Raw genomic sequence first — 23,207 nt, 5'->3', positions numbered from 1 at the left:
GCACTCTTCCTTCAGCAGAGGGGCTGTATTCCAGCTGATGTCCTGACCACTTGTGGTGATTAAAGACCACAATTTTACCAAAGGAGAGGGGTATAGAATTGAATGAGTAATTTGCAATGAATAATTTGTATGATTAATTTCATCTTTCATCCTATTCATGAATTGTCTGTGAACAGATCACTTAATTCTCAGATTTTTTCATTATTCAAAATTATTTGTGCACTATTTTCTTCAATCCACCACAGACTCCCTGACTTATCGTTCACTATTGTAACTATTACAGCTGCTCAGCTGGTTTTATACGTCAAACCTCATAACAGTTTTGATATCACGTCTAGTATATCATGAGAGTGGCAAGCACTGGAGGCTTTCCAGCCATTGGCCTATAGGCCATTGCTCTGCTGGGTCCCCATGAGCGCTCAGACACATGAGTGAAGTGAATGGGCACTTCACTAGAGCTGACAGAAAAAGGAAAGGTTGAAAATGCCATAGGTACAGTGGCTTAAGCAGCTATAGTTAAGGTAAAACAGCAGTTCCTAGCTTAGCCCCAGGGCACAGTCCCATGGAGAGTTAGGGCTTGTGACAGAGGGCTGAGAATCTGCAATACAACCAGCACTCTGGTCACTGTTTAACTAGGCCATCCCAGGAAGGGTCTATTAAGGAAAGGAATTCCTGTGCAGAAATTGTGGGAGAGCTGGAGGCTGTGGTGAGTCTCACTGAGGGCCCTTTGTGGTGTCATCCTGCTGCTGCAGCAGCACTTCCTGCCCTGCTCCTGATTATGTCTGGAGAAGCAGGCTGTGTTAGCTAGGCTACAAGGCCCCATGCCTTCCCCAACTGAGCTGTACATAGTTGTTCTTTCTGCAGACATTAGTCCCTTCTCAATGGTCCAACACCTCATCAGAGCACAAAAGACAAATCCCTAATGTCTAGGGCACTCTGTCTGCGGTAGTCTTCTTTAAGCTCTTGTTCAGGAAAAGGGCCTGAGCTAACCACTGGCCTTGTGTTCTCCAGAGTACCCTTTAGGGCCTTCTTTGCTATAAGCCTCTGGCTGTAAGCCCTCTACATGGTCTCTCCTGCTGTGATAGATTGGTATATACCCGTCAAACTGTGATCTTCCACTGATGTTGTAACCACCATTGTGAAGAATCTGACCTATATTTTGAGTATGTAATTGTACCTACCTAGTGATGTCAATGATAGACCAAGGACAGAGTATTGTAATGCCTGAGAACTCCCTGCAGGACTAACACAAGAGTCATCAACTAGGATGGTCTTCCCAGTCAAAGAGGTCCACCCTCAGAACAATGGGTTTGCTACAGAGTGGCCAGGCTGAAGGAAACTGGTTTTCCCTGTTTGGACTCCAAGGGGGCTTCCCAGCTAAATGAAGTGCTGAAGATGACCAGCTGTTCACATGATAGAGGGGACAGAACCCTAGCACCCCAGGATGACAGTCATCCTGCTCTTGCCTCTTTGGCCTTCCAGCCAGTTCACACATTTTAGACCCACTCCTTCCAGGATAACAAAGTCCAAAGAACAAGAGTCCAACAAATAATTCTAAGACCTTGCGTCAGGTCTCCACCCTCTGACTCTGGGCCCAGAGGCCCTTACATCTTTGTTTCAGGGTTTTAAATCATTTTTATCCCCTTATGTCAGGAGGGCTTCATACCACCTTCCCCCATAGCTGATAGGTGAAGCCAGGCCCACTCTCGACATGGGGTTCCAGTCCAGGGACCCTAGGATTAGCAGCCCCATAGACTTAAAATCAGAAGGGACCATCATGATCACCTAGTCTGGCCTCCTGCAAATTACAGGCCACAGAACCTCACCCACCCACTGAAGTAATAGACCCCTAACCTCTGGCTGAGTAACTGAAGTCCTCAAATCATGGTTTAAAGACTTCAAGTTACAGAAAATCCACCATTTACACTATTTTAAATGTGCAAGTGATCCGTGCTTCACGATTCAGAGGAAGGTGAAAACCTCCCAGGGTCTCTACCAATCTGACTCGGGGGAAATTCCTTCCTGACCCCAAATATGGTGATCAGTTAGATCCTGAGCATGTGGGCAAGAACCACCAGCCAGACACGTGCGAAAGAATTCTCTGTAGTAATTCAGAGCCCTCTCCATCTAGTATCCCATCACCAGCTGTTGGAGATATTTGTTGCTAGCAGTCGCAGATCGGCTACATGCCATTGTAGGCAGTCTTGTCATACCCTCTCCTCCATAAACTTATGAAGCTCAGTCTTGAAGCCAGTTTTTTTTTCCCACTGCTCCCCTGGGAAGGCTGTTCCAGAACTTCACTCCTCTGATGGTTACAAACCTTTGTCTAATTTCAAGCCTAAACTTGTTGATGGCCAGTTTATATCCATTTGTTCTTGTGTCCACATTGGCACATAACTTAAATAACTCGTCTCCCTCCCTGGTATTTCCCCCTCTGATATATTTATAGAAAGCAATCATATCTCCACTCAGCCTTCTTTTGGTTAGGCTAAACAAACCAAACTCTGAGTCTTCTTTCATAAGGTAGGTATTCCATTCCTCAGATCATCCTGGTAGCCAGGGGTGGTGGGTGAACCCCCCCTTCGGAGAAGCAAGCCCCCCCCCCCCCACTTCCGCTTGAGGCCCTAGCCCCTTCCAGAGCCCTGAGCACTCCCTCCTTGTGGCCAGAGTTGTCCCGCTCTGCCCGACCCCTCCCACAATCACCTGGCTGGCCCCAGCACTGGGCCAAGCTGCCGGCCCCCCTGGCACCAAGCTGATCCACTGGCTCAAACCCCCATGCCCGGATCCAGCACTGCCCCAATCTGTCCCTGGCTATTGGTGGCCTGAGCTCAGGAGTTGATCCCCGGCTAGCTTCAGGTATGTGTGGGGGCCCTTGGGGTGCAACATGAGTGGGGTCACAGCCTGGGTTAGGGAGGTTTAGCCTGCCTTGACCTATGATACCTACTGCTCATGCTGGTAGCCCTTCTCTGCACCTGTTCCAAAGGTTCTGCAGACATTTTGCTGCTCCATCCCCAGACTCCTTCCTACCTTTCTTGCTTCAGGCCTTTGCCCCAGTCCCTTCCTTGGCTCTTTATAACAAGTAACATCTCCCAGGGCTTTTCCCCTGAGGATCTGGTTCTTACTCTTGTGTCAGGGTGTCATAAACATATAGTTAGTGGTAGCCTAGAATTCCTCCTTACCGGTAACGGGTTAAGAATCTCAAATAACCTGGTTGGCACCTGACCAAAGAGGAAAGAAGATACTTTCAAATCTGGTGGGATGTAGGGGGAGAAGGCTCTGTTTGTTCTCTTTGTTTTGGTGTTCTCTTGGGAAGCAGAGAAGCACCAGGTCAGAAAACTTCTTCTCCTATAAACCATCCTAAAGTTAGTCTCAATATTGCAAAAAGAGTAAGTAAATAAAGCAGGGCGCGTTAGATTACCTTTTGTTTTCAACTTGTGAATTTTCCCTGTGCTAAGAGGGAGGTTTATCCCTGTTTTTTGTAACTTTAAAGTTTTACCTAGAGGGGAATCCTCTGTGTTTTGAATCTGATTACCCTGTAAGGTTACCTTCCATCCTGATTTTACAGAGGTGCTTCTTTTACTTTTTTTTTCTCTTTATAATAAAGTTCTGTTTTTTAAGAATTTGGTTTCCTATTTGGTTGGTATATTATTCTCAAGCCTTCTCAGGAAGGGGATGTAGGGCTTGGGGGATATTCTGGGGGAATAGGAATTCCAAGTGGTCTTTTCCCTGATTCTTTGTCTAACTCACTTGGTGGTGGCAGCGCACCGTCCAAGGACAAAGGATTTGTGCCTTGGGGAAGCTTTTAACCTAGGATGGTAGAAATAAGCTTAGGGGGCTTTCATGCCGGTCCCCACATCTGTACCCTAGAGTTCAGAGTGGGGAGGGAACCCTGACATAGGGTCAACCACAGGAGCTTGTTCCAATCCTGTCTCTTCTAGGCATCTTCCCTCCCTGGGCTTCCTCTTCACCCTGCAAGATCCTTCCTGTTCCCTACAGGTCTCTCCACTCTTTAGTGGCAAGAAAGTAACTGCAGAGTTCTTACCTCTATCTCTGCAGCCCCTTCTGCTCCAAAACTTCCTCTCTTTATAACACCCCACAGCTCCTCCCCAGCTGGGCTTCATCTTGAATTATGCCTTCCCCTCCGCAGCTGCAACAACCTTTTCACCACCTGGGTGGGGTAGATACCCCATCACAGATGGCCATACAGCAGCCTTACCTGGGCTTACTCTGGTGTATGTTATGGCCCAGAATCTCCACAATATTGAGTGTCCCTGATACGTCTCCTTCCATGTACAGTCTCACAAACAGCATACCACCTACACCAGGGCATATGAGGGAGAGAGTTTAGGTCTGCTCACATCAGCCTCATGCTGCTTTGGCATCAGGGAAATTCTCTCCTACCCCTTATGACTCATTTAGAGCCCCTATATACTACTGGAGTGAAGCCAGAATTGGCCCATGAATATTTGATTCCTGTTTACTTAATAAGGTAAAGTTCAAGGCTGTGGAAGAGACTTCCACAACTGGTAGATCCTTAAACATGTTTCTTTTGTTCAGCATGCCTGGATCGCCAACCACTCAATGTTAAAAGCCAACTTCAAACATAACCTAGGAACCCTTGCTCCGATCAACAAAAGGAACATTTGACAAGAGAGCTGCGAAAGTTCCAATACCAGTCAAGTGCCTTTTCATAGTTTGTTCACACATCAAACAATCTTGTTTCTGTGAGTTTTAAAGTGTCATATTGTACAACACAGCATGGGAAGCCACTCTCTGCTGCTGATTATTTTAAGGAAGCAATGCTGTCTTGTGCCCATATTTGTTTTAAAATTTTCTAAGGAAAAAGAACAATCACACAAGTCATTAAAAACTTACTGTAGACCAGACAGGTGGTTAACTCAAGGAGTACTTGTGGCACCTTAGAGACTAACACATTTATTAGAGCATAAGCTTCCGTGAGTTACAGTTCACTTCATTGGATGCATACAGTGGAGCTGTAGCTCATGAAAGCTTATGCTCTAATAAATTTGTTAGTCTCTAAGGTGCCACAAGTACTCCTTTTCTTTTTACAGATACAGACTAAAACAGCTGCTACTCTGAAACCTGTGGTTAACTCAGAGGACCATTGATGACATCTTTATCATCTGGACCCATGGAAAAGAAGCCCTTGAGGAATTCCACCATGATTTCAACAATTTCCATCCCACCATCAACCTCAGCCTAGACCAATCCACACAAGCGGTCCATTTCCTGGACACTACTGTTCTAATAAGCGATGGTCACATAAACACCACCCTATACCGGAAACCTACTGACCGCTTTTGTTACCTACGTGCCTCCAGCTTCCATCCAGGACACACCATGTGATCCATTGTCTACAGCCAAGCTCTAAGATACAACCAAATTTGCTCCAATCCCTCAGACAGAGACAAACACCTACAAGATCTCTATCAAGCATTCTTAAAACTACAACACTACCCAGCTGCTGAAGTGAAGAAACAGATTGACAGAGCCAGAAGAGTACCCAGAAGTCATCTACTACAGGACAGGCCCAACAAAGAAAATATCAGAACGCCACTAACCTTCATCTTCAACCCCCAACTAAAACCTCTCCAGCGCATCATCAAAGATCTACAACCTATCCTGAAAAATGATCCCTCACTCTCCCAGATCTTGGGAAACAGACCAGTCCTCGCTTACAGACAGCCCCTCAACCTGAAGCAAACACTCTCCAGAGACCACCCACTACACAACAAAAACACTAACCCAGGAACCTATCCTTGCAACAAAGCCCGATGCCAACTCTGTCCACATAATTTATTCAAGTGACACCATCATAGGCCCTAATCACATTAGCCACGCCATGAGGGGCTCATTCACCTGCACATCTACCAATGTGATATATGCCAGCAATGCCCCACTGCCATGTACATTGGCCAAACCGGACAGTCTCTACACAAAAGAATAAATGGACACAAATCTGACATCAGGAATCATAACATTCAAAAACCAGTAGGAGAACACTTCAACCTCTCTGGCCACTCAGTAACAGACTTAAAGGTGGCAATTTTGCAAAGGTTCAAAAACAGACTCCAACGAGAAACTGCTGAGCTTGAATTAATATGCAAACTAGATACCATTAACTTGGGTTTGAATAGAGACTGGGAGTGGACGGGTCATTACACATATTGAATCTATTTCCCCAATTTAAGTATCCTCGCACCTTCTTGTCAACTGTCTAAATGGCCCATCTTGATTATCACTACAAAAGTTTTTTTCTCCTGCTGATAATAGCTCATCTTAATTAATTAGCCTCTTACAATTGGTATGGCTCCTTCCACCTTCTCATGTTCTGTGTATGTGTATCTTATCTATCTATATCTTCCTACTATATGTTCCATTCCATGCATCCGATGAAGTGAGCTGTAGCCCACGAAAGCTTATGCTCAAATAATTTGTTAGTCTAAGGTGCCACAAGTAATCCTGTTCTTTTTTCAGAGGACCAGTTCACTATATATCTGCAGTGACTGCAAAGTGGGTATCAGACACTACCATTCTGATTATATCCACTTTGCACTGGGGTAAGTGATTGTGCAAAGTGCAGGACACCAAGGAATTGGGCTCATAGTCTAACATATGAATGAAGATAAAAGTCAGCAGCTTAAAAATGGCTTGAAGACTGCCAGTATGGTGCTGACTGATTTCAAAGGTGGTACTATTCCAGGATGGTTGGTAGTTATTTGCAAGTACATAGAAAAAGATGAAATGTAAGAAGAACTAAATTATCTTGTTGACAGTATCAGAAATAACTGTGGATTAAGATGCTTTCACTGAAGAGGCTCAGGCATTTTCCATAAGCAGACACTAACAGTACAAGCACATAGAATATAACAGAACACCACTAGCCATCACCTTCAGCCCCCAACTAAAACCTCTCCAGCACATCATCAAGGATCTACAACCTATCCTGAAGGACGACCCATCACTCTCATAGACCTTGGGAGACAGGCCAGTCCTTGCTTACAGACAGCCCCCCCAACCTGAAGCAAATACTCACCAGCAACCACACAACAGAACCACTAACCCAGGAACCTATCCTTGCAACAAAGCCCATTGCCAACTCTGTTCACATATCTATTCAGGGGACACCATCATAGGGCCTAATCACATCAGCCACACTATCAGAGGCTCGTTCACCTGCGCATCTACCAATGTGATATATGCCATTATGTGCCAGCAATGCCCCTCTGCCATGTACATTGGTCAAACTGGACAGTCTCTACATAAAAGAATAAATGGACACAAATCAGACGTCAAGAATCATAACATTCAAAAACCAGTTGGAGAACACTTCAATCTCTCTGTTCACTTGATTACAGACCTAAAAGTGGCAATACTTCAACAAAAAAACTTCAAAAACAGACTCCAAGGAGAGACTGCTGAATTGGAATTAATTTAAAAACTGGATACAATTAACTTAGGCTTGAATAGAGACTGGGAGTGGATGTGTCATTACACAAAGTAAAACTATTTCCCCATGTTTATTCCCCCCCCCAACCCCCACTGTTCCTCAGATGTTCTTGTCAAGTGCTGGAAATGGCCCACCTTGATTATCACTACAAAAGGTTCCCCCCTCCCCCCTCCGCTCTCCTGCTGGTAACAGCTCACCTTAAGTGATCACTCTGGTTACAATGTGTATGGTAATACCCATTGTTTCATGTTCTCTATGTATATAAATCTCCCCACTGTATTTTCCACTGAATGCAGGCTGAGGTTGTTTTCCTCCTTCCCCCCCCCCCGCCCCCCGCTGGTGATGGCTCATCTTAAGTGATCACTCTCCTTACAGTGTGTATGATAAAACCCATTGTTTCATGTTCTCTGTGTGTGTATATAAATCTCCCCACTGTATTTTCCACCAAATGCATCCGATGAAGTGAGCTGTAGCTCACGAAAGCTTATGCTCAAATAAATTTGTTAGTCTCTAAGGTGCCACAAGTACTCCTTTTCTTTTTGAGAATACAGACTAACACGGCTGCTACTCTGAAACCAGTACAAGCATTGTGTCTATGACAAAAGATGGAGCTGCTTGTAGAGGCAGCTGTAATGTGGATTGTGAAGCAGAGCTCATTGTTATGGGGAAGACTTTAAATAAAAGAAAACATGCTGCTCTAATTTAAACCTTAAAAAAAAAACAACTTTCCAAGCGATAAATTGATTCTTGTTTCTCTCTGTGATGGGCTCATGTGCCACTGGGAGCGCTAAGTTATTTAAATAAATAAAAAGTACTCTGATAGCAAGAGGCTATGGTCTGAGCCACACCCATGATCTCATACTGATGTGGGCATCTTCTTGTTTCCTTGTGTGGAATTGTGATTAACAGATAGGAAAGTTAAGCAAAGACTGGCCTGATGACTAAGTCTCTAAGCATAGCATTTTTGAATGGCGAGAGTAACTTTTGGAGCATTGGAGGATGACAGAGCCTGTATACTTGCTAACTCCTCATGAAGCTACTTGTTTGGTGGAAGCAAGCAGCGGTAGCAGCAGGCAACAAATGGCCATAAATTACAGGGAGGAATTCCCCCCAGAGCTCATATGAAGCACCTTGAGACAGAAAGAGAGCCCCTAGTTTCCTTTGTAGTCTGCCTAGAGTCAGATTCCTTGTTCTGCTGCCACCCCACATTATTCTTTCTTCTCCACTTCAAAGACAATGGTAGCGACTTTCAAAAATGTGGAAGAGGAAAAGAACAAAGGAGAGAGGTAGAAAGAAGTGAGCATGCAACAGATACAGAAGGAGAAGAGAGAGGAAGCATGAAAATGGAAAGAACAGTGTTAACCATGGGGCTGTCCAACATCACCTTGAAGAACTCACGCTCAATCTAAAATAAGTGCCGATAGATGAACCTCTTGAAGATTTGAACCTAGAGTTTAGTCTCTGCATATTAACTGACCACTGTATTGTAATTACTTATAAAAAGAAGACTGGTTTTATTTAGTGCCTTTCATACCCAAGGTACAGAAAGTGCCTTGAGAAATAAGATGTATATTATAACTTATGACTGCAGTTAACTGCAGGCAAACAGAGAAGCCATTATGTGCTCCATAATACTTCACACTCTGCCTTGGATAACACAACCTGTTTTACCAAACACAAGTACTTTGGCTGGGACAATGAGGTTATTGCCACCAGAAACAAGTACAAGGGACTTTGATTTGCTACTTCTTTCATTGGTGTGCCTAACAGCATAGCATCCATAAGTGTTGTACTGCAGTGTCAATGCCAATTAAAGGTGTCCCAGTTTTGTTTATGGGACTGGAACTTCCATTTGCTGACTTGAAGGTGGGGAGAATGAACACACCCACAGTATATAAACCACTAACATTAAAGGGGTGTTAAACTTTCATAGTCTAAAAATCCAGTTAGATTTGCTGAGAGCTTCTCGGTGCATCATAAACCAGGGCTGAGTTCTGCATGAGACAGGGCCACATTTTGGGCAGAATTAGGCCAGTCCATGGTTTCACACCAAAGCCACTTAAACATTATGGTTCCAAACACGTTTCATTTTGAGTTTGTGGTTCCATCAAACCTGAAGCTCAGAGCAAAAATGGCAGAAATATTTGCAAAACCCCGTCAAGCTGTCTAGAGTGGCTCATGAATGTGGGTGCCAACCTCAGGACACACTGTTACAAATCAGGGCACAAACCCTGAACTGGTTTTGTGTTCTATAATTAGATTTCACCAGCAAAGTCTCAAGTGTGAACTCCTCAAGCACTGTAATAGTCTTAACAGACAGTCATAAACAGTCCCCTTGAGCACTCTGGTCTATCTTGCTACCCAGGAAAGACTGCCTTTGTGACAGATGGCCTCTTATACCAAATTCACAATAATATTCAATTTACTCCAAGTCCCAAAGGACCAGTCACTTACTCCAGCTGAATTGCACCTCAGATCACACCCCAAAGACAACACTTGTATCCAGTCCTGTAATAAACTAACTAAATATTTATTAACTAAGAAAAGTAAACAAGAGTTATTTACAAAGTTAAAGCAGGTAAACACAGACACAAATTAGTTATAGTCTTAGATTACAAAAAGTAATAGAAGTAACATGCAAGAGCCTCACGTCCTGTAGGGCTAACCCAAACTAAACATCTGGGGATCCCTTGCTTATGCTTAGAAGTCTTGCTCTCTCCCTGAAGTCCAACCAGCATAGGGATACAGTGCATTCTGGTCAAGTATTTTTATTCCCTTTCCTCCGAGTTCAAACCCTGTGATACGATGAGCGTTTGTGCATGTCTGTTCTTCATGGGTGTTGAGGGAGCAATCAACAAAGTCTTTTGTCTACCAGTGTTCCACAACGGTTCGTCTGGCATCTACAGGACTTCTTTTGTTGGTCAGGAGATGACACCTCTCATAGTAAACTAATATTTCACACTTGGTAATGCTTCTCTCCTGACTGTGGAGGGTTCCAGTTTCATAGCAAACACTTTTATAGTTACAAAGCAAACTCTTAAATTGTACCTTAACATGCAATATGATGGTATAAGTGAGATTAATGCAATGCAGCCACTCACAAGCATTTCATGAAGTCCAAACACTAAACACATTCTTATAAATCTAGCATCTATTTTAACAATGTGAACACACAGGTGAGCCAAACTGGTTTCTGGCTATGCATTTGTCAGTTTTCAGTGAGGCCTAGGGGCACCTGATCTACCACAATCACATCTCTGTAAATCAAAAAGACTAGGTTTCCCCAATGTGATGAAAAATACACAAGCTTCATTCTGCAAAGAAAAAGTGCAAATGATGATGAGAGAAACTAAACGGGTCTCTTATAGTGAACACAATGTATTGCATATGGGATGTTCTGATTTGCAGCATGAACTCCATTGAGTAACACTGTGTTCTATATAAACAAACCTCCCATTACCGCTGCAACCATGGAACGGCAAGGCTGCAGGACTATCTGTCCTTGTTGCTCAACAGAGACATCTGAATCAGAGCTCCAGCCTGCAGTCTCCACAGAGACCATGGGAACTTCTGCAATGATGAGCAAAATCAGACAGACTATGGAATAGATGATCCCCATTTAGTGGATGGAACAACAATGATCTCCCATTCCAAGACACTCATTTTTCACAGGACTAGTGGAATGTTAAGGGTCCTGGGCTTTATGCTAGTTCCACATGAGAAAAACCCATAGAAATAAGGGAAGGAGTTAAATTGGTCTCAGCTCTGAAAATTACATACGAGTCTGAACCAAAATCCCAAGAGACAAACTATGGGATCGTTCAAAATCTCAACCCAAAATTGAATCTAAATCTTGCAAGTGGTCCTGGTCTTTACAGTGGCCAAAACCCCACATTCCTGGATCAGCAAATTTTGGGGTAGTACAAACATTGGATCCTGATCCAAATTTTGCAGCCTGCACAGATCTCCATTGGAAACACAATCAAACGAAGGCAGGAAGGAGGTGCACTGGCAGAGCTGTAAGGAGTGGGGTCGGGGGGCCCACACTGGAACAATAGAGCTCACTGCAAATCCACAATGCAGTCTATTTGCCAAACTGTATGTGGGAGCTTTCAGAAGTCTGTTGACATTGAGCCTACTCCTACTCCCACTCCTATTGAAGACGCCTGTGATTTCAAAGGGATATGGATATGGTTCATTTTTCCTACTACTGGCTGGTTCTATTAGTCCCTCACCTTAACAAGGTCATTAAAAATAATAAAGCGAAAATATGCTTGTGTCCTTTTATGGGACAATATCATCCCCTTTGAGCATGTTACTAAGTCCAGGTTTAGAGCCAGGATCGATTGCACCTTGTTTAGTTTGTAACCCCACTTCCCCCACTCTCACCACCTAATATATCAATGCTGAACTTCAGTGTATTCTCTTTGATCTTTCTCTGGTCTGACTTATTTGAAAACAGCACTCAGGTAAGGTACTTGAACTCCTCATGCATATTCATAACAGCAGACACCTATTGACCATTGCTGGTTTCAGTTTGATGCAAACTAGTTGTTATACAGTCTAGCCCCACAGGAGAGCTTTCAAAATGTGACATGCACATGGGCTAATTAAGGCTGTAAGTGATCTATGATGAAGTTTATCCTAATGGACCACTGCACTTGGCAGGTCCAGGACAAATTTGGTCACATATATCTTTGAAAGAGAGATTGTAATTTCCCTGGATCCCTCATCCGGCTCAATAAATATAAACAAAAAAAGAAAATGAAATGTGTTGTTTTTCCTAGCAAATCAGAATCTGCAGCAATAACTCCACTGAGCAGCCAGCAACTTCTGGAGGCAAATTGGCTTCTTGAACAATCTGAAATAAATCTCAGGGGATAATTACAGAACAGAGAAAATGCCATAAATTCAATTTAATTGACAGCAACAAAATGGAAGAGGGGGAAGAAATCAGTTTTTTCTCCTTTCATAAGGTCTTTGGGATATCCAGAGAGCGGGAAGGGTAAGAGACTCTCAGAAATAAAGCCCCCCTCCTCTGATAATAGGACTGGAGTAATTCAGTGCATGTGAGGGACTCTGCTTCAAGGCAAGCCTCATCTAGGAAACCACCAATCTGAATCCTGACTAATAGATTCACAATGAGAATCAACCATGATAAAAATCAGGTTAACCTGAACTGTTTTATACTCCATACCCTCTGAACCTACTCAAGGTGATTTTCAAATGAAAATTGTGAACTCGGCTTTAAGGATTGAGACAGCTTTATCTGTAAGCCCAAGAATCCTATTGCCGTTAGCAGGATCAGACAGTACAGTATGATCTTTTACAACAGAGCAGAGCTTGGTGCTGGAGCCTCTGTGTTCACCTGGATTGACTCTCTGTAGATATTAGTCCATGTTACCATTTGGAGACCTTGTTCCAAATCCCTAAGTATTCCATCTGTGCACTCCATACCCACACATAGGGGAAGCCAGAGCAATACAATGGCAGGTAATGGCCTGGAAACAAATCAGTAAAAATCTAAGCACAGTTTACTGCCAGACATGTCAGCATTTTAGTTTGGAACCCATGGGAATGGAAAGAGATCTGGGAAATTATTTACTTTATTCAAGCAGTTTATGTGTAGTTCCAGAGGAGGCTACCACCTTCATTCATGGAAGAGGCAGCATGTCCTAGAGCAGGAGTCTGGGAGTCTAGAGATCAGGGTTCTATTCCCCAAACTGCCACTAATTCACTCTAATTTTACACCTCTCTCAAAAGTTCTATCAGGCCTTTGAACTAAGCTGCTATACACAAGGCTCACTGAGTGCTACGGACCCATGGGCTCAGTGTTCTATACAAGATACACTCCCTGCACCAAGGAATTTGCATTCTAAGAATGACATTGTGGACTTAGCCACTACTTATGTTAGCTGAGGTATGACGATATCCTGCGGAGTGATCCAGGGAGTCCCTAGGACCAGGAGCCACGGTGTCTGCTTCCAGGATATCTACTGCTCTGCTAGCTGATATGAATTAAAGGCACCTTCGCCACCCCACTTGTGGAAGCCAGAATAACAAGCCACCGCTACAAATATAGAGTCATCAAGAGGGATCAAACCCATGACCTCCAGCAGCAAAAGCTGCTATCATTTGAGCTAAAGAAGTAACATTAGTAATCAAATCTTATCCTCCCTGGGGCCTGCCTCGGATTGCCAACTTTGGTTGAATGAATTCCTGGAGGTTTCATCACATGACATTATCTTTAATTAAAGATCAATCTTTAATTCCTGGAGACTCCAGGACAATCCTGCAGAGTTGGCTACCCTAGGCCTCCCCTAGAGGGAAACATGATCCTATTTTTTAAGCCTGTATATTACACTAGCATCACTTTTAGCACTAGCCTTGCACAGAGAGCACCAGGACCGAGACTGTATCTAGCCTCCCAGGAGGCACCAGGGCTTCCTTTTGCCTCTTATCACCACTGTGCAGCTGCAAGGGTAGCTGCAGTCTAGCTTATAATAAGGTGCATAGGAGCCAGGGCCAGAGGAGTAAACGCTGTTGCAGTGCAGGCTGTATTGCATTCATTTATTTATGTATAAGTGACATCTTTTCAGAGGATTATGGGAAAGGCTTCATGGAAGGAGCTAAGTTTTAATTAGTACAATGTGTTGTTTAAATTGCTTTCTATTCCAAGGTAGTGACCTCCACCATAGGTTGTCAGCAGGGCGCCAATTTGGAACTATCACAAGCCCCTACCACATGCACTAAAGGAATAACTCTGCCATCTGGCAGCTGTAACAAGTCCTTGTCCTCTATCTGGTCTAACCATTAGAGGAGGACACAACACACTTAGTCAGCAGGTTACTCAAGTATTTGCACTCTGGAATTTTGACCAGCATATAACAGGACTTTTCTGAGAATGTTCTTTCCTCCCCACATCTTCCTCCTCTTGCTTCAGACAACTACTAGACTGTGCCAACAAAGGAAGCCATACATTTATGTATTTGCAAAGAAATACAGCTGTTCACAGACACAAAAGCAAAATGTCCTTGAAAATATATTGCCAGGGAAGCTGAAAGGTTCAAAGAGAACCCAAAGTAGGCTGTTGGTATTAACACTGCCATTTTAATCCCTGGAAGCCCAGTCCAGTCAGTACATGGTACAAAGAATCACGCATCCATTCAGTTTGGACTTGCTGGACATTCCTGTCTAAGAGGCCATCTAATTTTAAATACCAGTCTAGCATCACCACCATAGTGTCACTTCATGGGTGTGCTCATAAATCAAGTCACAGGAAGCACCTTTGCCATATGTCTACACTTGGAGCTAACAGTGTGATTCCCAGCTTGAGATACTCTGGGCAGCTCTCATCAAGCCAGCACACTAAAGACAGTAGTGTAGCTGCAGTAGCAAAGGCAGCAGCAATGGTGGCACAGGTTAGCTGCCCTGAGTTCAAACCTGCCCAGACCCATGGGTAGATACTTAGGACAGCTAGTCCATGCTGCTAATGTTAATGCCTGTGCTACAATTCCAAATGTAGGTGAAGGCTAGGAGATGAGGATTTCCTCTTCCAGTCTGACAAAAATTGCGTAGATAAATTAGATATTTTCAAGTCACCAGGGACTGATGGAATACACTCTAGAATACTCAAGGAGCTGACTGAGAAGATATCTGAGCTATTAGCGATTGTCTTTGAAAAGTCATGGAAAATGGTTGAGAGTCCAGAGGACTGGAAAAAGGGCAAATATGGTGCCAATCTATAAAAAGGGGAATAAGGACAACTAAGAGAATTACTGACCAGTCAGCTTAACTTCAGTAACCTGAAAGATAATCGAGCAAATAATTAAGCAATCAATTTGCAGACACCTAGAAGATATTAAGGTGTTAAGTAATAGTCATCATGGATTTGTCAAAAACAAAATCATGTCAAACCAACCTAATAGCTTTCTTTGGCAGGGTAACAAGCCTTGTGGATGGGGGAAAGTGGTAGATGTGGTATATCTTGACTTTAGTAAGGTTTTTGATACGGTCTAGCATGTCCTTCTTATTAAAAAAAACTAGAGAAATACAACCTAGATGGAGCTACTATAAAATGGTTGCATAAGTTATTGGAAAACCATTCCCAGAAAGTAGTTATCAGTGTTTCACAGTCAAGCTGGAAGGACATATTGAGTGGGGTCCCACAGTGATCAGTTCTGGGTCCAGTTCTGGTCAATATCTTCATCAATGATTTAGATAATGGCATAGAGAGTACACTCAAAGTTTGTGGATGATAAGCTGGGAGAGGTTGCAAGTGCTTTGGAGGATAGGATTAAAATTCAAAATGACCTGGACAAAGTGGAGAAATGGTCTGAAGTAAATAGGATGAAATTCAATAAGGGCAAAGTACTCCTCTTGGGAAGGAAGAATCAGTTGCACACATACAAAATGGGAAATGACTGCCTAGAATGGAGTACTGCTGAAAGGGATCTGCGGGTCATAGTGGATCACAAGCTAAATATGAGTCAACAGTGAAACACTGTTGCAAGCAAAAAAATAAAAAAACAAACGCAACTGTATTAGGCAGAGTGTTGTAAGCAAGACATAAAAAGTAATCCTTCTACTCTACTCAGGCCTCAGCTGGACTATTATGTCCAGTTCCGGGCACCAGGAAGTCCATGACCAAGCAAGGAACTGAAGCCAGCTCAATTTGTGTCCCAGTGTGTTATCCACAAGATCATCCTTCCTCTCAAGGCTGCTCTGCCCCCACCTTCTATGGCAGTGGCTGGTAAAGTCCTGATCCAGCCCTCATGTTAAATACTAGGAAACTTGGAGTTTGGGGATTAGTAATCAGGAAAGAGGAGAGAATCGAAAAATCTCTGAGTCTAAACATTTGTACCGTGCTCATCAGTAAGCTACAGTGAATAAAGGCCACTTTCCTCCTTAAATGAAACTATCCACACAATGGATTTAACACACTTCAATGTATGTGTAATAAACTTCACACTGTCAATTGATTTGTCTTAACTTTTTCTGAGTGTCCCTATATAGACATGGTCTGAGTCCCTCAGTATCAGAATAAGCTGTATCTCCACTGACTCTGCTTACACAGGGACTGGATAATTAATGACTATGTTGCATGAGCTTGAAAGAAATCTCAGTATCTCCACATATTAGCATCTCCTTAGTGAAAGGGCAGCTCCTTGCCTTTTCAGTCATGTCCAATTGTTCCCCGAGTCAGTCCTGCCGCATTCTAACCTTTTGTTCCCCGTGATACAATGCCATGTAGCTATAAAGCAAAATGTCACTCCACACAATGCACCCGGCACATCTCATAATTGCCTCTGCCTTTCCATCCCACCTGGCAGAGACAGGCCCTTTTGCTCAAAGAGATGTAACCCAAGTATCAATAAATCAAAATGTCACCACTGATACAATGCACACATGTAAGTGAAGCTCTTTCTTTAGGTCTTCTTGGTGCTTTGTTTCCCTAAGATTGTACAAAAAATACTGGGAACAGCTACCACTCATTTGTCTTACTTTTGGTATAAAAGATTAACTCCTGGTGCCTAAAAAGAACAGAGATCAAATAGGAGGAGGAAACAGTAAAACCTGCTTAAACAGGAGTCAACACACCTGCTTAAGCAGGAGTCAAAGAGCACCTCTCATGTATATGTAGCTGGCTTGTTTGCTTTCAATGTGCTGTACACTGCTTTCCCCCTCTGCTTTCAGCAAGTAGCATTTAAAATTCAAAGGCACAGGCAAGCCTGGGGTCTGTTTTGCCTATGATGAAAAGCATCCTAAAAAATAACATTTGTATATGTGTGTGCATGATGTGGAGGGGTGCAACCAGAGTCCAGCTAAAGCTGGAAGCTTACTAGCCTTAGATTTGTGCTGGGAGGAAGAAGCCATAGATGTTAATATCTTTCATAAACTATGTTTAAGTGGCAGCTGTAATGTCCTGGAGAGCACTCTTCCACCCAGGTGTGTTAGCTTCCAGCATGTATAGTTTCATTAAACTCAATGTGTTTATTATGCCGGGTTAGGAAACTGGGTCCTGATCTAGCAAGGCACTTCAACATGTGCTTAACATTAAGCATGCAAGTAGTGCCACTGAAGTCAAAAGGACTACACATGTGCTTAAGTACTTTGCTGAAAGCAAGATCAAATTCTCCATTAGGACTTTGTAACAACAACAGTAGGACTGCGTCACCCTCTGAGAGCCCATCCCTAGTTTTATACTGAGGCCACGCTATGTACTAGGTCAGGCCTCCAAGGTTTTTATGTCAGTGCTATTTGCACACACAGGGTAGACATGATCTGTAAAGCCCATAGTTATCTTATGCTCCTTGCCATAAAGTTTCAGTGTTATGCTATAAGGAACTGCCAGTAAGACAGGATACAACAGCACTGTACATCAATTCTGAGTATAAATGTTAGACTCCATGCACAGCACTGACCTTGGTTAATAACATGCAGTCCCAAGATGCAAATAGACTAGAAACTCCTGTTGTGGCTCATTTACCAGAGCAACCCAAGAATCTCTTGTGCAGGGTTGTCCTGGTGACTGAATCACAGTTTTACAGTGACACCCTGTCAGTTGCTCCTGGGAAAGTCTCTCTAGAGGCCCCAGCTTTCTCCTAAATTGGTCTCTCTATTCACCTCAAGTCAGCCGAGTCTATCAACTTAACCTAAAATAAGTCAAACAGCCTTAAAACTCCAGGGCTTGCACTCTTCCTCTGACTCCCTCTCACCTTCTAAGAGGTAGCCTGGCATAGGGCTTATCTCATGCTGTTCTACTGCCTTTATAACTAGGCTTGTTTTCCTTATTGACACCAGCTGTGGGTGCCTGCCTCCATAATTGGCAACTCTGGCAGCTGTGCTGGGGTGTGGTCAGCCTGGTTTCCTGCGGGGGAAGACTCTGTGCTCAGCATGGGGTTTGTAAACTCCATTGCACACCCTGATGCTCCGCCACACATCCCCTAAAGCTGCAAGAACCTCCTGGGAAGCTAACGGGTTCTTGGAATTTTGGAGGAATCAAGTATTTTCAAGCTTTTGACATGTGACTATGAAAGATACAGCCTTCCTGTCCCACTCCAGCCCCACAACGTGTCAGCCTTGTCTAGCTATTTGTTTCCATACAGAAACTGAAAAGGGTCTGACATCTTTATTAAGCACTTTCTTAGAAGCCAACTATGAGCAAAGAAACCTTACAACCCTATCTGACTGTATGAGCAATGTGTCCATGTTCAAAATGTTTATCAGCATCTACAGTGCCAGACTTATCCTATATCTCATGTAAAGATCCTGGTTCTTTTCTTAACAAATTAGGATGGGTCATTGGGATTTGTTCATTTGTGTTTTAACTGTGTTCGTTTTTAATCAGTTTTAACAGATCCTTCTGTGTGTGCATGGGGGATGGAGGCGACCAGATATTTATTTTAATCTGACTTGGTATTAGCACCCAAACCAAAGATGGAGGCTGAAGTGCAAAGTTCAGATCAGGATCCACATGACCTCACAGTTCAGAATGTTCAGCCCTGGCACCAGATCTTGCCTTCCCTAAGCACTGAAGAAGGACTCCCATTGACTTCAGTAGACATTGGATCAGGCTCTGGATAAGCAAGAAATACAGGGTCAGGCCCTGAGAATTTGGTTTTAAGCCACCACAAATGCAAAACCATTTCCTCTCCCACTCCTCTCCTTTATATTATTGTCTCCAGCCTGTTTCTGATAATATCTTCTCTTCTCCCTTTTGTACCCATTCTTTTCTGTTGTTGATTACTGTATCTTCTGCCTTTTTGCCTTCCTCTCTCCTTTCTTTTTAATTTTATTTTCCTCTCGGTTGTGCACTTTTCCTTTTCATGCATTGTGTATGCCAGCCTTTCTTTGTGTCTAGTTTTGAAAGTAAAATCATGATGCTGCATACTGGGTAATTATGTTAGTCTGTATTTTTTGGCATTGCCAGTGCTTTTAAAAAGACAGACTCATTGCCCTTAAAACAATTTACATAGCATTACTGATTTTTGCATTAAAATGTACTTATCTCTATCCCAAACCATGGATGTGTTTGGAAGATGATTACAGTATGTTTATAAGTAGTTTATAATATGGTTTCAGTGGAATCAACAAATAGCTTTCTTGGCCTTTACTGTTTTAATTCAGTATCTCTATGTTCTAGCAGTTCAGGTCTATCTCAGTAAATGGCCTGTCCCACCACCAAAGGACAGATGAGAAAAACTGGATGATCGCATAGCTTCCATTCACTAAAGTAAAAATCTGACAAAGGCATCCTGAACCAGGAGATTCGATTATCCATATCTCAGCTTGCACAAACTAAAATACCCAGACCTTGTTTCAAAGCAGTCTGTGGGCCCAGTTTTCACAGTTGGGTGCCTTACTCAGGACCCCCATTGCTGCATTTATCTATCTAGAGGCCCACCTGCGCCAACATAATTTCTGGAGATGGGAACTCAGAGTGGCACTTTGATGCTCAAGTACCTGTTTTGGGCTCCTAAATTCATTTACAGCAAATAAAGTTTGACAGTCAGGCTTGTTGGGCCAAAGTCCTGTGGTGTAATTCCACTGACTTTGACTGAGTGCAACAGGAGTGAACTTGTGCTTCTTCACTTTTAATACCACAGTGAATTCTCAGTCGACTGATGGCAGAAGAGGTGTGGTAAATACCAACAGCCCCTTCCAAACAAAAACAACAACGTATTTTAACTGGTTTATTCCCCTGGCTATTAATACCAGCTGCTATCAGACCATTCTTTGTGTAGTTCCTTCCCAATAGTCTTTGAGGATACATCAGTCTTCCTTCATGCCCTGGGCATGCCATATTCCACACTGAGAAAGTCACAGGGGGAAAGAGGGAGGACCTTAGCTGATCTAAGTCAGTTTGCTCAGGAGCAAATGCCATCATCTCATTGTGCCGTTCAAGGATGTTAGTGTTGCTACATGGCAAATAGGTGACCTGGAGTCTTTCTTTGCTGCCCAGTGCTTTCACACAAAATGCTCAAGCAGAAAGGACAAAAAGTCAGAGGAAGAAGGAATGCCCGCTGTGTTTGGTACATGAAGTAATAGCACCATGAGTGCCTAGAGACTCTCTGCCATGGCAAAGATGAAGCTATTATTGACATGATCAATGAGTGGGATGAGTGCATATATACCCAGCAGTAAAGACTATGGGACAAGGAGCACAAAGGTGGAAACAGCTAAATCACAAATGATTTTAAAATGGGATGGATGGTGCTCTTTGCCTGTGAAAACAACTGGGTCATCAAGGATTAGTACCCTATGGCCCAAAGAGAATTGTGCACAATGAGGACTTTGAGTAGAAAAAAAAATAGTACAATGGGATATGGGAATGCAGATTCACTGCAGGGCACCAGCAAAATCTTAGATGCACAAATGCGCAGAGCTATTAGGCTATATTGCTTTCCGGCTGCATTCCTTCACTGATAAATGAGGACTGAGCAGAGTGGTTTGCAGCGATAGTGGTGGGAATCACAAGGTTAAATCCCCATGTACCCTTTTGAAAATCGACCTCTTTTGTCAAGCTGATGGCTGTGGGAGGGTTTACATGAAACCAGTTGGAGATCTCAGACCAAATGCCCAGGCATAAAAAGCACCATCACATATGGCACCTTTGCTGGAAGTCTCAGCAGAGTGCCCAAGGAATCAATGGCTGTAGGAGCCTCTACTATTGTTTTAAACTGAGAAATGGTCTCTCCATATGAGGCTTGACACAGATTGGTACACAGAGTGGTGAAGCTTGCCCTGCTGCTTCCAGGGCCTGTGGAGGAAGTGCCCCTTAAGGCTCTCAATCTGATGCCTTTCGCCACCTTTTAAGTTCATTTACAAACCTTTCTGAAGTATTTTCATTAAGGAAAATATGTCCTCAAATTACATAGCATGAAAGGCCAGTAAGAAGTTTTTTTCATGGCCAAGGCCCAAATCTGCAACGCTTACTCAAGTTGAGTAGCAGCTATTCATATAAGCAGTTTCACTATTTTCATATTTGTACCCAGTATGCTTAAAGTCCATGGTAACGGGAGCATGTAGCTACAGTGTCCAAGCAGCATCCTAGGAAAGTAATGATGGCACAGGGAGAAACAACCCTCTCCTTCTTTCTCCCATGCTCCTGTGGAAGGATGGTAATCATTTGTTGCTGGTCCATACCTACAACAAATTAATATCCTCACTTCTGTGCTGCCCATCATGTTGGGGGAGGAACCAAGGCTCAGCCAATTCCCTGCCCCCTCCACATGCTCCAGGGAAGACATACCTGCTTATTCCTAAAAAGAAAAGCAGTACTTGTGGCACCTTAGAGACTAACAAATTTATTAGAGCATAAGCTTTCGTGAGCTACAGCTCACTTCATCGGATGCATCCGATGCATCCAATGAAGTGAGCTGTAGCTCACGAAAGCTTATGCTCTAATAAATTTGTTAGTCTCTAAGGTGCCACAAGTACTGCTTTTCTTTTTGCGAATACAGACTAACACGGCTGCTACTCTGAAACCTGCTTATTCCTGTATCCAATTCATCCATGCAGGGTTGTAAAGAGTGTTCTCTTGTGTCTCAAATGCGGAAACACTTTAAGCATACTGGGTACAAATATGAAAATAGTCCTCAAATTACATAGCATGAAAGGCCAGTAAGAAGTTTTTACTGTGCTTTCAGTATTCTTTTAGGAAGAGCATTATTACTACAGTCAAATAACAGGAATGGATCATATTTATTTAAGAATTCTCTGTAGGCTCAAACGTTAAACACAAGTAGGCATTCTGTTCAGCTCCAATGCAGAAGAAGGCAAAGGAGCAAGAGGTGCTCTTGGCCATTAGAGATCTTTTGTTGGAGCTGGGTGTGCTCAGCACTTGCTGAAAATCAGGCCCAGGGTTTCTCATGTTGGCCTACCAAAATCTGAAGCACCCGAAACATTAAAATAAAATAAAAAAAACTACTAGCCATTATTGAAAACACTGGCCTGAAGCTATAGCCAAAGGACCTTAAAAAAAGGCTGTCCCTAGGAGGGAGGCCTGGAGAAGTATTGTCAGGCCTTCCTAAATTTTATTGTCAGCACTGTAGTATTCTGCAGTAATCGTCCCAAGCACTGTAGAGAGGAAGGAGGCAGGGCTGGGACTCGGGTGAAAATTTTTCATTAAAAAAATTTTTTTTGTGCCAAAAATTGCGGATGCAGGTCAACTGAAAAATGTGTGAATTTTTGTAAAAAAAAGCTCACATGACCATACAATACTAAAAACACCCTCCCCTCCCCCAAAATTAAATGTTTTGATTTGACATTTTTGAAACAAAAGATTTACCAGGAGGTTCTTGCAGCTTTGGGGGATTTGTGGCGGAGCATCAGGGTGTGCAATGGAGGTTCCATTGCACACAGACTAGGAAATGAAGAATCATCCCATAAGAAAATTGTCGCCCCATTTTCCCTTAGCATCCATCACCATTTTTAAGGAAGCTTTTTGTATTGTTTGAATGGCCCTGTTTTAACCTAAACAAAACTGAAGATCCTAGAAAGACAACACTGAGACCAACTTTCAAGTTCAAAATTGCCTCCTCATTCGCTCACTGTCCCCATTACAAGCCTAACGTTAAAGAACTGTTTATGATTCACAAGAAAGAGACACAGCTGTTAAACCACAGATGGTTAGTTAATTGTCGCTTCTAGCAAAACAGCCCCTCAGGAACCAACACCTCCTCTTTCCCTGCTTCTAAATAAGCCCTGTGATGTTTACCTGAAGCAGGAAGAG

General features: G+C 43.2%; 1 long non-coding RNA gene across 1 annotated transcript in view; it reads right to left on the bottom strand.

Moving 5' to 3' along the window:
- The window catches only part of LOC122456525, a 37,754-nt gene extending 19,546 nt beyond the window's left edge, over positions 1-18,208 (bottom strand). The window contains exon 1 of the long non-coding RNA XR_006275458.1: positions 17,961-18,208. This is a non-coding gene — a long non-coding RNA (uncharacterized LOC122456525). The remainder of the gene's footprint in view (positions 1-17,960) is intronic.
- Between the last annotated feature and the right edge of the window lie 4,999 nt (positions 18,209-23,207).

Source organism: Dermochelys coriacea, chromosome 13, assembly GCF_009764565.3.
Source record: "Dermochelys coriacea isolate rDerCor1 chromosome 13, rDerCor1.pri.v4, whole genome shotgun sequence".
NCBI lineage: Eukaryota > Metazoa > Chordata > Testudines > Dermochelyidae > Dermochelys > Dermochelys coriacea.
This window is presented reverse-complemented; position numbering and strand designations above follow the sequence as displayed.